We start from the raw sequence: 15,905 nt of genomic DNA, 5'->3' as shown, positions 1-15,905 counted from the left end.
AAGCCAGTAATTTTCTACTTTGATTACTTAGAGTTTATTTTGTAGATTTTTTTCATGGGCCTAAGAATTAAATGGCATATCTCCCAAAATACCCAACTCTCCCATACTTTTCTCCTAAGGTTTCTTTGATTTGGGTTTGCATGCTCCAAAGATAGCACAACAAATTTGATTAATAACATTTTATAAATAAGCCATGGCTTAATAAAGTCAACAAATATGTCTCCATACTGGCAGAATTCATAATTTTTAATGATCCAGTTGCATATGTAGGTTATTAAGATTTTGCCTGTACTGAAATACTAAATATTGTTTAAAAAATAATTTCATAAGATCTTATGAAAATTATAGGTAGTTTTTTTTTTTCAGAAAGCAGTACCATGTTTTATTATGATTTTATTTCGATATGTCAGTGATATGTAGTCACTTAGTAAGTAGTCTTTTCATAGTTCGATCACAATTAGGTACAGAAAGATAGAATTTGAAGGGTAGATGATAATTTATTAATATTTCATCTTCAGGGACTGAATATGTATGTGGGCTATATATATGTTGAATATGTATGAAATATATATTAATAGGTTATATATATATATGTGTATTTGAATAAATATATATGAAGCCTGGGTGCAAGCCACTGGATTTGACAGCACAATATATTTTAAAATATAATTGAAATTCAAAACAGCTCAGAATAGTTTCAGATATGGAAACTGCCAACACAAAGCCTTTGTGAAGCAATAATAAACCATAGTCTTATTAATGAATACAAATAAATTTCATGAGTTAAATGATTTTTACAATTATGAAATTTGGCCAGACATTTTATGCCTATAGTAAATTTTAGCTGGTTGCTTCTAATACATTGTATGGGAGATTATTTTTATTATTGTTTAATATGTAAATATTGGTGAATTCGTTCTGCTAAATCTACTAACTCATAATAAAACTAAGGTGTTGTTTGAGTAAGTAGGAAAATATTTCTTAAAGAGTTCAATACATAAAATAAATAGACTACAAATTCTGATCTTTCTTAAATATTTGTCAATACCATTTTATAAGACATTTATAGGTTGAAAACCCTTTCTGAAAACATGGAAAATCATTTCAGATTTGTTTATATTTTTCTGTTGAGATAAACTCAGCTTTTTTGACTGGAACAGTTTTCTTGTAACTTGCCTTGTGTTTATAGCTTATTCAAACAATAAAGTAGTCAAGCCATATTTATCAGGTTTAAGATCAGTCATGCACATTAATTCCATTATTTGTGCTGAACTTTTCAATTTATAAATTGAATATGACAATGTTTTTCTATTCTTGAGTAATGTACCCTTTTAACATCAGCCAACAACAAAAAAGGCTTACTGAACTCCAGAGGTTTTGGTTTAAAGTTGGAGATCAAATGGATTAAAAATAAATGGTGTCTTTTCATGATTGCTTAATCCTAATATGGTTGTAAATACAGATTCTAACTTTTTGCACTCAAGTAGATGGCAATTCTCTGTTTTAAGGTAGTCTTTCTGATGATCCATAATGTATCTTTTTTTAACCTGTGTTACAACATCATCAAAATAAAAGAAAATTTGAAAAGTTTTATTTAATTAAGACTATTTCCAAGAATATTCGTGCAGACTGTAGTATGAGGAACAATAGATTGTTGCATTTAGTTATTTTAAAATGTACTCACAGAATGTTGAGGTTTAAATGTAAGGTGTGATTATCAATTTATAGAGTTTGATAAGATAGGTTCCTTTTGTTTTTGGAATTTTACATTAAGATTTATTAATTGTGAGCGATTTTAAGAATAGTAAGATTCTTATTGAGTTAGTCTCCATTGAAATAAAGTATAATACTTACCTCCGAAGAGCAGCCAAATGTACTCATAACATAGAAGATGAACATCTTAAGGACTTACGACATTATGCATTGCTGCACTTACAATGCTTGCCTGCCTGCCTGCCTGCCTTAGGAAACGGATCAGGAGTGTGGGAAAGGCAGGTCATATTTCTACGTAAGTCCCAAGTACACTTGTCTGTAACCCCTGGGAGACTGGAACTTGTAGGGAGGTTATTTGAAGCACTCTGGAAATGTGAATGCACCGTTCTCTTCTCTTTCTCAAATGTCTTGTTGTCCGAAATAATGTATACTTTCAGTAACAGGAAAAGTAACGAGTATACCTATATAAATGTAGTTATTTATCTCTAAATTATAAACATTTTCCACAGTGTTAGGTATAGTATATGTGTTTAAGTAAAACCAGTTGTTAGAAATCTGGAACAGTTGACTTTCATTTCCTCAAGGTACCAATCATGGCTTATGACTTTCTTTTTTTCTACATTTTTAAAATTGACAAATAATTGTACATAGTTTAGGGTGCATAGTGATGTGATCTATACAATATATATTGATCGGATCAGAGTAATCAACATGTCTATCATCTTAAACATTTATCTTTTCTTTGTTTCAAACATTCATATCCCCATTCTAGCTATTTTAAACTATTATTAACTATAGTCATCCTATAAGTGCTATAGAACACTAGAACTTACTCCTATCTAGCTGTAATTTTGTATCCTTTAACAAATCTCTCTGTCCTCTCTTTCCCCCTACCCTTTCCAGCCTCTAGTATTCTCTGTTTTACTTTTTACTTCTGTGGTATCAACTGTTTTAACTTCCACATATAAGTAAGAACATGACTTTCGGGTGTGCAGACTGTGTGAGTGGGCAATGTCAGTTCATTTTTTTAATCCCCTCCCTTTTTTTTAGTAAAGCTTTGTTTATCTTCCTAGGTTAAAAGATAAGTAGAAGTTGTAACGTTCCTTCCTGTACCCCCAAAAGGATGGTTTTGTGCGTATATTCCACTTTGGAAGCCACTGATTTTGAGAATGTTTGCAGAAACCCTATCGATTGAGGGATGAGGCATCTGAGTTGGGAATGGTAGTGTTCCGTGCTTGTCTTCTCTTCTAGATAAATATGGAATAGACCTCATTAGGATGGCTGACCTCCAAGCCTGTGTAGAAATTTGAGCTATCCTTCTCTTTTCTCTTTTCTTCTTTCTCTTCTCTTCTCTTCTTTCTCTTCTCTTCTTCTTTCTCTCTTTCTTTTATTCTTTCTTTTTTTAAGACGGAGTCTTACTCTGTTGCCTAGGGTGAAGTGCAACGACACCATCTTGGCTCACTGCAACCACTGACTCTCGGGTTCAAGTGATCTTCCTGCCTCAGCTTTCTAAGTAGCTGGGATTAAGGCATGCACCACCACACTCAGCTAATTTTTGCATTTCTTAGTAAGGAAAAAGTTTCACTGGTCTTGCACTCCTAGCCTCAAGTGATTCACTCACCTTGGCCTCCCAAAGTGCTGGGATTACAAGTGTGAGCCACTGTTAGGGGCGCATGGTAACATATTCAAGCTTATGTACATGGCATTTGAGGTTGGGGCATGGAAAAATGCTGAGGCATTTGTGTATGTTATTTGTGCATGAGAATAAAACTCCTTGATCCTGAAAACAGGACAGGGAGTGGAGTGTGTGGTGTGATAAGGAATGCTGAAAACAGCCTCCTAAGGAAGCAATTTGAGTGTTGTACAAGGTCACAGGTGTCTCAGCAACCAACTTCATAAAGCCATCTAGTGGATGTTTGTGGTTTAACAAGCCCTTTCAATAAATACTTGGCAGAGAGATGCTGGGGTGGACTCTCTAGGAAGAGCTACCCCCAACCCCGCTCAGCTGGAATTGTCTGAGTACTTCATTCCTGGTGTTCACTGCAAGCTATAAGGTTTCCAACTGGTGACCCCGATGTGATTGCCTTGAAGTTACGGGTGAAGGAGAAGAGTTCATCAATTTTTGGGAAATTCAGACAGTCCTGACTCCCATCAGGAGGATGGAACCCACATGTAAAATATCAGGGGTAGGGTTATGATGGGTCAAGAAATGACCAAAGAGCAGAAAGCATTTTTTGAAACAGTGCAACAGCTACTGAAGGCTATCCAGTGCACGGTAGAGCCTGGAGCTCTACACAAGCTTATGCTCTTAATTTGGCAGGAATGCCCTTGGTTCCCGATCAAGGAACCTTAAGAGTTATGGAAACAAGTGGGTTGGCTGTCTGAAAAGAGGATATGAGCAAGGTCATTTTACTAATGTTACTATTTTGACCACCTGGGCACTGGTACACTCTGTATTGTATCCTCTTTATCTGCCAAATTGTGGTGAGTCAGACCACCCATCACCTGAAGGGAATTTAGGAGATTTAAAGGAGAAGGAAAAACAGGAACCAAAAGAGCAGGGAGAGACCTCTCTTCCTGCTTCATTTCCTTCTCTGGGGAATAAGGAAAATTTTTGTTTCTAGTGAGGATGAGGACCAATTGGAGCCTTTTTCTCCCCTAATAGAAAAGCTATTTCCCTCTTTTCCTTCACCCTTAAAGAGACATGCATCTGTTGGCGCCGTTCAGACAGCAGAGCCTCCCATCCCACTTAAGAAGTTAGAGGCCACCCAAGGGACAGTTCTTGGATAAGACCCCTGGTCAGCGAACATCTATATGATTGGGTGAACGTGTCCTCAATGATGGCCCCTTGACAAACTTTTCTGCTGGAGGGGTGCCTCCAGGAGGCAAGGAAAGGGGCCCATTATTATTGTCTTCCTAATATGCAAGTTCTTACTTTCTGCTTCCAGCATCGGACTTCCTGGCCTTGTCTTTTCTGTTTTCCTGGAGCATAAGGGAAAGTTGCATGCTGCCTCCTGGGTTTTATCTCAGATAGCTTTGGCTTTCTTGCTGCTCATAGAAGCCTGAGGCAGCAAAGTTGCTAAGATGCCATGGAGTGCTCATTTAGTCACTGGCAGTCTTGGCAAGTTGCGCCTTTCTGGGTTTGCAGTGATGGAGGGGAAGCCAAGAGGCACAGACCGAGTCCTCAAGTGGCTGCTGGCAGCTCCAGCCCAGTCCTAAGGATCCTCCTCACCATGGACATGTGCTTTAGTAACTGTGCCCGGAAAGTGGCCTGCTGCTTGCTCTGCTGTGACTTTTCCTACTTCTGCCCATCACTGCCACTTCCCACATGTCTCAGTTGACAAGCAATTCCTTGTCTTCCCTGGGTCTTTAGGTAAAGGGCTGAGAAACAGTCCATGTGCACTCCAACCTTACTAGCCTACGGTGGGCAGAGGGGTGTAGAGCAGCCTAGAGTACAGAGCCCTCTAATAAGGGGCCCTCCCTTAGCCATATGTTAAATGCTAACTAGGCTGAGGTAGACAAGCTCTGCCAGCTGGTGTCTTCTTCAGAAGATAGATGCAGCAGTAAGGAATGTTTGTTTCATTTTTGAATGAAATGTTTAAAAACACTGTGGCTGGGAAACTTCAAAGCAGATCTGTGCTGCATGTCTCCTCCTCCCCTGAGCCTCTCTGCTTGGGGAGAGTAAAAATAATAAAAAGTCCAATTATGTTTTCAGTGCCCTACCTAATAGGGTTGGCTCCAGGCATAGGTGGCCTGGAAGATAAGGGGAGTGGTCTTCTCCCAGTCTGCTACCCTCTTGCCTCCTGCCTCCATGCTTACAAACACACACTTTACCACCTGGTAAAGTAAGCGTGCCTTTTATTGCCTCTTACTACCACTGTAATCTTCCTTCCTTCCTTTTAGGGTAGGGGCAACAACAGGTTAAAAAGAGAGGCTGCCTAAGGACCCCAGAACAAAGAAAAAGAAACCGGCCACAACCCTACTTTCCAAAGCTCACTTCTAAGACATTCCAGCTAAAGACTAATGCAAGAAAATGGCCAGCACCTCAGGACATTTTTAAAAGTTTAAATATATATATATATACACACACACACACACACACACACACACATACACTTAAGCTAACTCATTGCAGATTTATTATCCTGGCTACTTGCAGTCACATTCTAATGATTTTCAAGGGCCAAAATATGGTAAAAAAATCACTTAAAATATCCATTCTTTCCATGCCTTACTTTAACAGCTAGGGTTTATCTTTTGCCATTTCTGTATTTTATGTGCTATTTACCTGTCTCATAACCCTTCTAAACATATACAAAAAACCACAGATTTAGTAGTGTCTCTTCTCATAAAGACACATTGGTGTTGTGTCCAATTGTCAGGATATGACCCTGCTACCCTTTTTCTATCGTTAGGCAAGGAACAATTTCATACCCTATTAGCTTGTGATCTTGATTGGCAAGTAGCAATGGCTGACTTTATTGGTAATGTCATTTTCCATTTACCAGCCTCTAAGCTCCTGAACTTTTTACAAATTGTGCCTGTTAAATTTATATCTATTGTTGTCTCTAAGTCCTTGCTTCATGCCACTACTGTCTTTACAGATGGTTCAGGAAAAACTGGAAAAGCAGCTATGATGTGGCAAGATGCCATGCAAAACTGGCAACACAAAATCCAGGAACATTTCAAAACTATACAACAGTGGAAATAGGTGCCCTGATACTGGCCTTATAAACTTTTCCTCACCAAGACATACATATAATTAGTGATTCTGCTTGTGTTGTATATAGTATTGCCCATTTAGATCTTGCATATGTGAAGGATATTACTAATGAACCCCTATTAGCTTTATTTCTTGCAGCTCAAGAGCTTCTCTGTGTCCATCATCACCTTCTTTACATCACATATATTCGCTCTCATTCTGGACTACCTAGTCCCTTATCAGAAGGGAACACTCAAGCCAACGCTCTGCTATGACCAGAGATGTGGTTTGCAGACTTTTCTGCCTGTTTGTGAGCTCAAACTGATTATGCTTTTTTTTTTTTTTTTCATCAGAATGCCGATGGTCTTAAACAACAGTTTCATTTGACGCTTGCCCAAGCTCTGCAAGCCAACACACCTGGCCTGTGCTATCATTCTTTATAACGGATTTTCCCAGAACAATCTTGTAAAGAAAATACATTCCTATCGGGAAGCAGTGCTCCAGACTCTTGAACCCCGTCTATTTACTACTGCCCAAAGCACAGAATAAAAGCAATCTTAGGAATTTCAACAAATTCTGTGATAAAAGTCCACTTAGATCACAATTTTAAAAAAGCATTATTACTGGTTGCATAATGAGGGAGTGTCATGCTCTTGTCTAAAGAACGGGAATCTCCAAGCAATCTACCAACAGCAGAGATCACATCCAGATATGCCAGAAAAAGATGTCAGCCTAGCATGTTCTAGAGAAACTTTACTGTTTTTTTTTTTTTTTTTTTGTCTTTTTTGAGGCAGAGACTTGCTCCGTCTCCAGGCACCAGGCTGGAGTGCAGTGGCAAGATCTCGGCTCACTGCAACCTCCACTTCCTGGGTTCAAGCAATTCTCCTGCCTCAGCCTCCCGAGTAGCTGGGGCCACAGGTGTGCGCCACCACACCCAGCTAATTTTTGTACTTTTTTAGTAAAGACAGGGTTTCACCATGGTCTCGATCTCTTGACCTCGAGATCCTCCTGCCTCGGCCCACCAAAGTGCTGGGATTACAGGTGTGAGCCACCACGCCTGGCCCAAAACTTTTTAGAGGCAAACTAGATGGACAATTTAAGAAGAATTATATAGGAGTTCTTTTCCCCATCTGTAAAATGGATGTAACAATAGTATTGTAACATGTAATTTTCCTGAGTATTACATGAGATAATTTAAATAAAGCTTTAGCTTAATGTTAATATGTTATTCTTGTTGTTGTTGTTGTATTATTGTTATTGTTACTGTTGTTGTATTAAGACAGCTTTTCACCCACTTTTCTATGAACCTTTCCTGGGTTGGTACATGCTTAGTTTAGCATAACTAAAGGAGGCTTTAGATAATACACCTTAAGGCAAGGTGTATTTAGCCAAGGTCGCCTAGCTAGGAGAACTGGAATCAAATACAAGCAATCTAGATGATACCAGAGTATGAATCCTGAAAGCATAGAAGATCTGACTATATTTTAGATAATTTAATTTGAGGCAAACTATAGTGGGTTTGCCTCAAACATTCCTCCATCTTTGCTGTGTAACTGCTGAGACCCGTTAATTAATGGAAGCCGATGGTGCTGAATGGCTGCAAAGTCACAGAATTGGAGCAAGGAAACCGTCCAAAAGTGAAGGAAAAGAAACAAGAGTAGGATCCAGGTTGCGATACTGGCTCATCTGGCTAAGAGTGGGTTGTCAAAAGGGGTACCCTGACTAGGGCTGCAAAAACAGGAATTAAAAAAAAAATGTTTTGTGTCTGAAAGATCTTTTATCAATTTTGTACTTAAAAGATCTTTAGTAAACTAAGAGGAGGCATTAAACAAATGCTCCAGCCAAGGGATAGAGTGACAGTTGAAATTTAGCCTACTGCTTTTCTTGCCAATTTCATTGATAGTTCAGGCAAAAGGAAATGAGAATATTCAATACAGTAGGAATGTAAAAAGATGACAAGTTGGAGAGGCATTTAGAAAATGTGTTCAGATGTGTTTGTACTCTGAATAACAGTGGGTTTTGGGGGATCATGGTGGAGCTGTTATACATGGAGATGATATAAATAAGTGTGTGGCATTGGATTAGTTTTCTTTTTTTCAAGTGATTTTAGACCAGGCCCCCCAAAAAAAAATTTCAGGGAGGGATTTTGAGGTAACAACTAATAAAATGACACATTGAGGAAGAAGAAGCAGTGAAGGAAACTCAGAAGAAATGGAAAAGTAGGAGGCAAGTTGTAAGAAGATTGTCAGAACCTATTAGTGAATTTGGGTTAGGTAGAAAAATACCATTTTAGTAGTTTAGTAAATGATTCAGCACAAATAACAATGACTAAGGAAGAGTCACTATATTTTGTACTTAAAAGATTTTTGGTGAACTAGGGGGAGACAATTTGGCTCACATCGTAGGGCATAAAAGTCTTTTACAAGGAGTTTGGAAGTAAGGCTAAGAAGATAGAAACAAAAGGTTCGCAAGAGAAATGGAGAGTGGACAAACAACATAAGCAGTTGCTGGATCTTGGGACTTTTATTTTTAGGATATTTAGAAGAGAGCCAGACGAAATATAAATCCTGAAGTTGAAAGTTGGAAATATATATAGCTAATAGAGCCAGACACCCCAGGCCACAGAAAGCAATGGCATCAAGGACCCAAGTGGAGAATAAACTTTAGAGGAGATAGTCCCTCTTGGAAATTGAAAACAAGGAAGAGGGAGAGGTGAGGGTGCAGATAAATTCTCATTTTTCTTGGCATGCAAGCAAAGGATAATCTTTAGCTTCTCAGAAGAGGAGGTGAGATAGGGAAATAGAGGAGGGGAAAGATAATGCCAGATAAGTGAAAAGAGTTGGAAAGATTTTTAAAGCAGCCATTATGAGGAGTGGGATGAGAAGTCAATGAAGGAGAATAAATAGATATTTATTGTTCCTAAATAGGTATTTATTGAGTACTGTTTATCTTACAGCGTGGCACTGTATGGATGTAAGAGGAAACATGACGAGTGTTTCTGTTCTAGGGAAATCTAGTTGGGGAATCATTACACAAAAATAGCTGCACGTAAGAAAGTACAGGATGAGAACCAAGTGAGTGTATGAAGTAACTGTCAAACAGATTCAAAGATAGCAAAAGAAGTGTTTCTTAGAGGATGTAAAACGTAGAGTATGTAGAACTTAGGCAGGCAAAGATGAGTTATAATTAGAGAAAGTTTAATGGAGATTATTAAAGTCCAGTCTGGACATAAAAAAAAAAAAGGTGGGTTTAAAAACCTTTATAGGTATAGATGTGTAGAGAGGGGACATCACAGGCACAGAACTTAAATCTATGAGACGAAATGTAGAAGCATCAAATTAGCTCACTTTTCCCTGGGACAGTCTTTATGTAATCAGATTACATCTGGATTCTTTTTCTAGAGAACCTTGCATGGCAGGCTAAAAGTTTGGACTTTTTTCAGGAGACATTAGAGAGACACTGAAAGTTTTTATAGAATTATATTAGGGACAATATAAAGTTGTGTTTTAGTAACATTACTGTAGCAGGGGTGAAGTGCAGATTGGAAAGCTATAGTGACAGTCCAGGTGGAGGCACTTAAGAGTTCACTATTTTAATTATCTTTACTACTTAAATTCTATTATGTGCTATAATTGCCAGAAAAATTCGTGGTTTTACCTCATTATCATAGATTCATTAATTTCCCCTTTTTATCTATCTTCTATGTCCGAAGATTTTTGGTCCTTTAATTCTCCCAAATTTTCAGTCTTCTCTTTAGTTCCTGTCCTTTCTTGACCTCTGCTGTTTTTCTATGCTCTTTTTTATATGAACTTTCCTGCTTTCTGTTTGGAATTTATTCAGAGTAGACCCGTACACTTCAGCTTCGCTGTAGAGAATTCGAATAAACTGATGATGCTGTGTGTCATTTATTTCCTAATGTTACTGATATATTCCATAATATTTGCTAAGCTTTAGTGGTTATTAATGTTTTATGCTATCCTATTACATAAGCTCAATAAGATACTTATTTTTTTTTGGTATTATGACTAACAGGTGAGCATATTAAATTCAGTGTGGTTGTATTTGTGAGTGGAAGATAAGGATAGTAGCACTTGTAACTCTATATATAGTTTCTTACCATTTTACTGAGTTTTCACTTAATTTTAATTAAATTTGAAAGTCCTTAAAATTAAGGTCAGAGATTTATATATTAGTTTGATCTTGGTGAGTTTCTTAAAATATCAAAATATTACTGTTGATTCAATCTGGATAAATTGTTTTTCTATTTAATTCTCTATTTCTGCCATCTCTTATGGTTACTTAGTTTCCAAAATTTGTGAATATTAAAATATGTAACATGAAAATATATAAGAGATAAAGAATGAATATAACAAAATCTTGATTCTGGAATACAGATATATTTTCACAAACATAGTATGTTTCTGAAACTATTTAAATCTATAATAATCTTCCTTTAAAAGAATCATTATAGCCGTGTCTTGAAAGTATTCTGAAATTATTTTTGTTACTTAAAAAAAGTTACCTAAGGCTTTAGAAAGTAGAATTTCTGAGTAATTAATGCTTAATGCAAATTTTACTGAAGGCGATAAGAAAGCATCAAGTAAAATTGACTTTTTAATTATAAATGAAATATTTTATTAATGATTCAGTCCTGCACTTCTGCTTGAACATTCCTCCTGGAAAGTTTTTTCTTCCTTTTTTCCTCAGTGAAAGAGGACAATCGAACTTGGTTTCAACTCAAGGGTTCAAGATAGGGTGAAAAAAATGAATAGAAGGAAGTCTTCATTCTGGAAAGGGACCCATTTTGAAGTTCAGCTGGAACAGACTATTTTATAATTTTGTATAAAAAATTATATCTTCATAATCAACTTGATTATTTGATTTATAATGTAAAAAAGCATAATGTTTCTTACGGTCTATAAATAACCACTTTTTTCAAGCATGACAGATTAAGTGTAAACAAAGGGAGTGAACAAAAATGGGACGGTGTCATGAATCTGTATCTGCCCTGAGGAAGAGGGCAGTACTTTTGGGGAGTGCAATTTACATGAGCATCTGGGTCTTTTGTCATGTTTTGGATGGATGACCTGAGTCTGATATATTGGTGAATAGCATTAACAAAGGTCTGGTTGTCAAAGGCTAGGAAGAAAAATGCAATTAGCCACAGCAATGAGGTTATGTCTATGTTTGGGGATAAAGAACCAATACCTAAATGGCAGTGGAAAACACTGGAATGATACCATTAGAAAAAGGCCAGATTTGTGTGTGTGTGTGTGTGTATGTGTGTGTGTGTGTGTGTGTACCTATTATATAGTGATCTTCACTCAGCAGGATATACAAAAAAGTCATTTCTTTGGCAATGTTTGACTTATGTAATAAGAACAAATATGTACCTGTTACTAAAGAAATGACCTGGTGAGCTTGATGAATTTATAACTCACAGCACACTAATTTCACCAATCTAACATTTGTAATTCTGTTTGTTTCTATTTAAAGAAAATTAGAATTAAATAAAGGGCATTTGGAGGCCGAAAGAAGTTTGCTCTTTTTTCAGTCTCATTTTTTTTTTTTTTTTTCTGTAAACCATGCGATCCAGCATAGAGAACCATATCTAATCTGCCAATTAGGTCAGGCCCCAGGATAATCAATCTCCTTAACAGCAGATGCCTTGTTTTAGCAAATGAATGCTTGGTTTCAAAAGAAGTTTTGTGTTGAGAGAACACTGCAGTTGGCATGGGTGATTAGAACTCTTTTAAATCCTATAAAAAGCTTCTATAGATTGTTTTATGCCCACATTTTGTGAACTGAAGTAAATGCTGTATATATTTATCTTCAAATGAACATGGTGGGGACTTTATACAGCCTGTGAGAACATCTATATGCATATAAATGCAATTATTTGCAGTCTAAAATGTTTATGTCCATTTGAATTAAACTGCAGTTTTGATAAAATTTAAAATGCATTTATATATATTTTGAGTAGGTGCTTTCATATTTATTAAGTATGCTCCTTAATAACAATAACTTAATTATTAGAATAGCATTGTTTGAACTGGAAATATAATGACAAGTTAATATGATTTTCGTAATTGTTGTTTGGACCACTTTTACATTAGTTTTTAAGTGCCCTTCTTTCTATCTGATGGCTGCTCAATTCATACTTGTAATCTGGGTTAATGGGCAGTGTGAGATAACTTTGAAACCAGGAAAAGAAATTTTTTAATTAAATTTTATAAACAATGTTTATTAAGTCAAAATAAAATGTTGACTTATTTTGCTCAAAACTTACTTGATATAGGGTAAGTTGAAATACAATTAAATAATTTTCTGGTATAATTTTAAAACCCTGAGCCTGAATAAATTATTTAAATAATCATTGTTCAAAATCTGATTGCTGGAACTTGTCACTGATACCCGAATACATAAAACACTTCAGGAGGCTACATAAATATGTATTTCCTTTTTTCAGGAGAGCCGATTACATAATCAAAAGCATCAAGTTGAAACATTTGCAAGGTAGGTGAGGAAAAAAGCATTCGCCAGCATATTTTGGATTTTGTCATTTCAACTTTATTGCATATGGTCTATTCTGCCAATTTTTGTCTCCTTCTAGAAGTGTTTCAGTCTGCTGAATCTATAGAAAGTTAATACTTTCCATAGTGAAGGCTGATAAGACATCTGAGGAAAAATTAAAAACAGATGATATCTAATTTAAGAAACATTTGATGCTAATAACTTCTTACCTTTTCACACAAATATTGGTAAACGTATAGGATTACATTACTTTCAAAGTGAGGTTTTAAAGCTAAATTGATAAAGTAGAGATCCAGTGAGAAAATTAGATGTTCATATAAGATTTTAAAAATACAGACATTCTTAGTCATATAAAAATACCAAAAGGCATTGTGACAATCTACTTTTCCTTATTCTAATTTGTAACAGAATTTTAATATGGTCAGTAGAATGGCTTCAGCATATTTACAACCTTAAAGTTTTTAACAGGAAAACAGTTTGATGTCTAGATCTGCTGCTTAGCTACAGTTTGGATTTAAAACTTAATTTAATTATTATAGCATGTAAGGCAGTTTACATTTGATTTAATAAAATTAACACTTAGCCTTTTATGATAGCTTTCTTACTTAGATATCAGTGGTTTTCAGAATGCAAAGATTTCTAAACTGAAATTTCTTTCTTATCATGATGCTCTTGTGGCTAAGTTTATACTTGCATTATTTCTTCTTTACACACACACACACACACACACACACACACACGCACAGCATAATATGAAAAAAGAAAGTCTGAAAGAAAATACACCAATACATTGCTATTTTTGGATGGCGAATAGATTTGGGTGATCTGTAGAACCTTCTTTATTGTATTATACACATTTAACTTTTTAATCATTACTTTATAATTCGGTAGAGTATAGCTATTTTCATTCTCAAAAACATATATATTATAATCCCAGTATAGGTGATATATTGCTTTCACAAAAATTTTATAATAAAGGTTGATGATAATGTTTTCCTATCCTCTTGAATCTGTAAAAATCTGCAAGAAAAAATATCCTGTCCTTTCCTTGGCATTACTAATTTGTTCATGGTGTTGTTATAAACCACTCAGCGGAGTTACAGTGTAATAATTGTGAACTGTAAGGGGTATGTTATGCTTAAAGAATCCCAGGAATGATCCAAGACAAACTGCAAACATGGTAAACAGAAATTGTACCTCTGCAGGATCTCAGGACACCTCTACACTGTTAAAAATTATTGAAGACCCTTGCAAAGAACTTTGTGTATGCAGGTTATATTAGTATTTATCAAATTAGACATTGAAACTGATAAATTTAAAAAATATTTACTAAATCATTTAAAAACAATAAAAACATATGTTAACATATGTAATATAGTTTTTTTCTGAAATAAAACAAAACCTAAAAATATATATACATATATAGTGAGAAGAGTGGTACTGCTTTACATTTTTGTAAATGTCTTTAATATGAGACTTAATAGGAGACAGCTGGATTCTCTTACCTGCGTCTGCATTCAGTTGGGTGCAGTATGGTGTTTTGTTTGAAGTAAAAGCTGGCTTTACCCAAATATGTAATTAGAGAAGGAAGGAATATTTTAATAACTTTTTCAGTTGATTGTGGATATTCTTTAATATTACAGTGAATCTCAACAAGTGATAATCTCTTACAGATTAGTTGCATTGTGAAATCTAAAACCATATAAATCAACTTTTCAGACTTTTGAACCTAACCTGTTTCTTAAGGAAGATTTCTGAAAGGTGTCTAACTTTTGCTTTAAAAAAATAAATGGTAATATTCCAATCATAATAAGACAATCTTAAGCACATTCTGAAGGATATTTCAACAGTTTACTTTTCATCAAAGTTATTTTATAAAATGTTCACATACTGCCTAAGTCTCTGATCCTGATTTCTAAATTTTTAGATTGATTGAATTTAAAGTTTATTATTTATTAGATGGAATAGCTCTTAAAGCTTTGCTTTTTAACTTTCTGGAGGTAACTTTTTGTATGTTAATTAAGCAGGTATAAACAGCATAAGAAAAAGTAAAGGTTTGATCAGTGGTTTTTTCACATGGTGCTCCACTATTCTAGATTTCTGTCCTCCCTGTAAGTACAAAAGAAAGTAATTTTCAAACAAAACCTTTGCTTGAGCTTGAGAACTGAAGTACTGATTTCTGAAAGAAAATGTTTCAGTAGCAATTGTTTATTACCAGAAACTGAAGCCAAAGTACACATTTTCTTTTATGATACTCATATAATGTGTCAACATTATTAAAAATAATTTAGAATGTTCTCATGTAGTGCTTTTGACAATGTTTCCTTTCTTTAGTAAGCATTTGTACAAAGTGTTGCACCAATTAACTGATTATAACAACTCTGTAAAAATCCCTTTTCTTTCAAAATTGAGGTCTGGTTCTTTCCTCTACCAGACCTCTTTTTTGAATGACAAAAAGAATGCTGTCATTCTTTACTCACAGGTCAAATAGTAGTGCCAGAGGCTGTGGCTATCTAATACATTCAGCCTCTTGAGTAAACCATCCTTTGCCTTCTGTTACTGTCCCAGAATAGATCTGGTTCTCCTGTTGTGCACTCTCATCGCTGCCACATTGGATTTGCCCTCATTGCACTCAGAGTGGTTATTTATTTGCACAAACACCTGACTAACATCAGACTCCCTCATTACACTGTAAACTCTAAGAAAGGAAGGAGCCTGCTCTTTCTGCTTCCTTCTTTCATCATATGTCCAGGACACAGGACAGTGTTTGATACATAATGGGAACTCTGTGATAGTTGGTGAATATCTGAATGTAAATTAATACCACTGAGAAAGTACAGGAAGATTCAATGGACTTTAGAGTCTCCAGAATATTTTCCTTACACTTTAATGAGTTTCTTCATACTTCTTGAAATTGGCTACCCTGATACATCTCAGTTCTTGTGTTTTTTTTCCT

Source organism: Saimiri boliviensis, chromosome 3 (assembly GCF_048565385.1).
Source record: "Saimiri boliviensis isolate mSaiBol1 chromosome 3, mSaiBol1.pri, whole genome shotgun sequence".
NCBI classification, from domain to species: domain Eukaryota; kingdom Metazoa; phylum Chordata; class Mammalia; order Primates; family Cebidae; genus Saimiri; species Saimiri boliviensis.
This window is presented reverse-complemented; position numbering follows the sequence as displayed.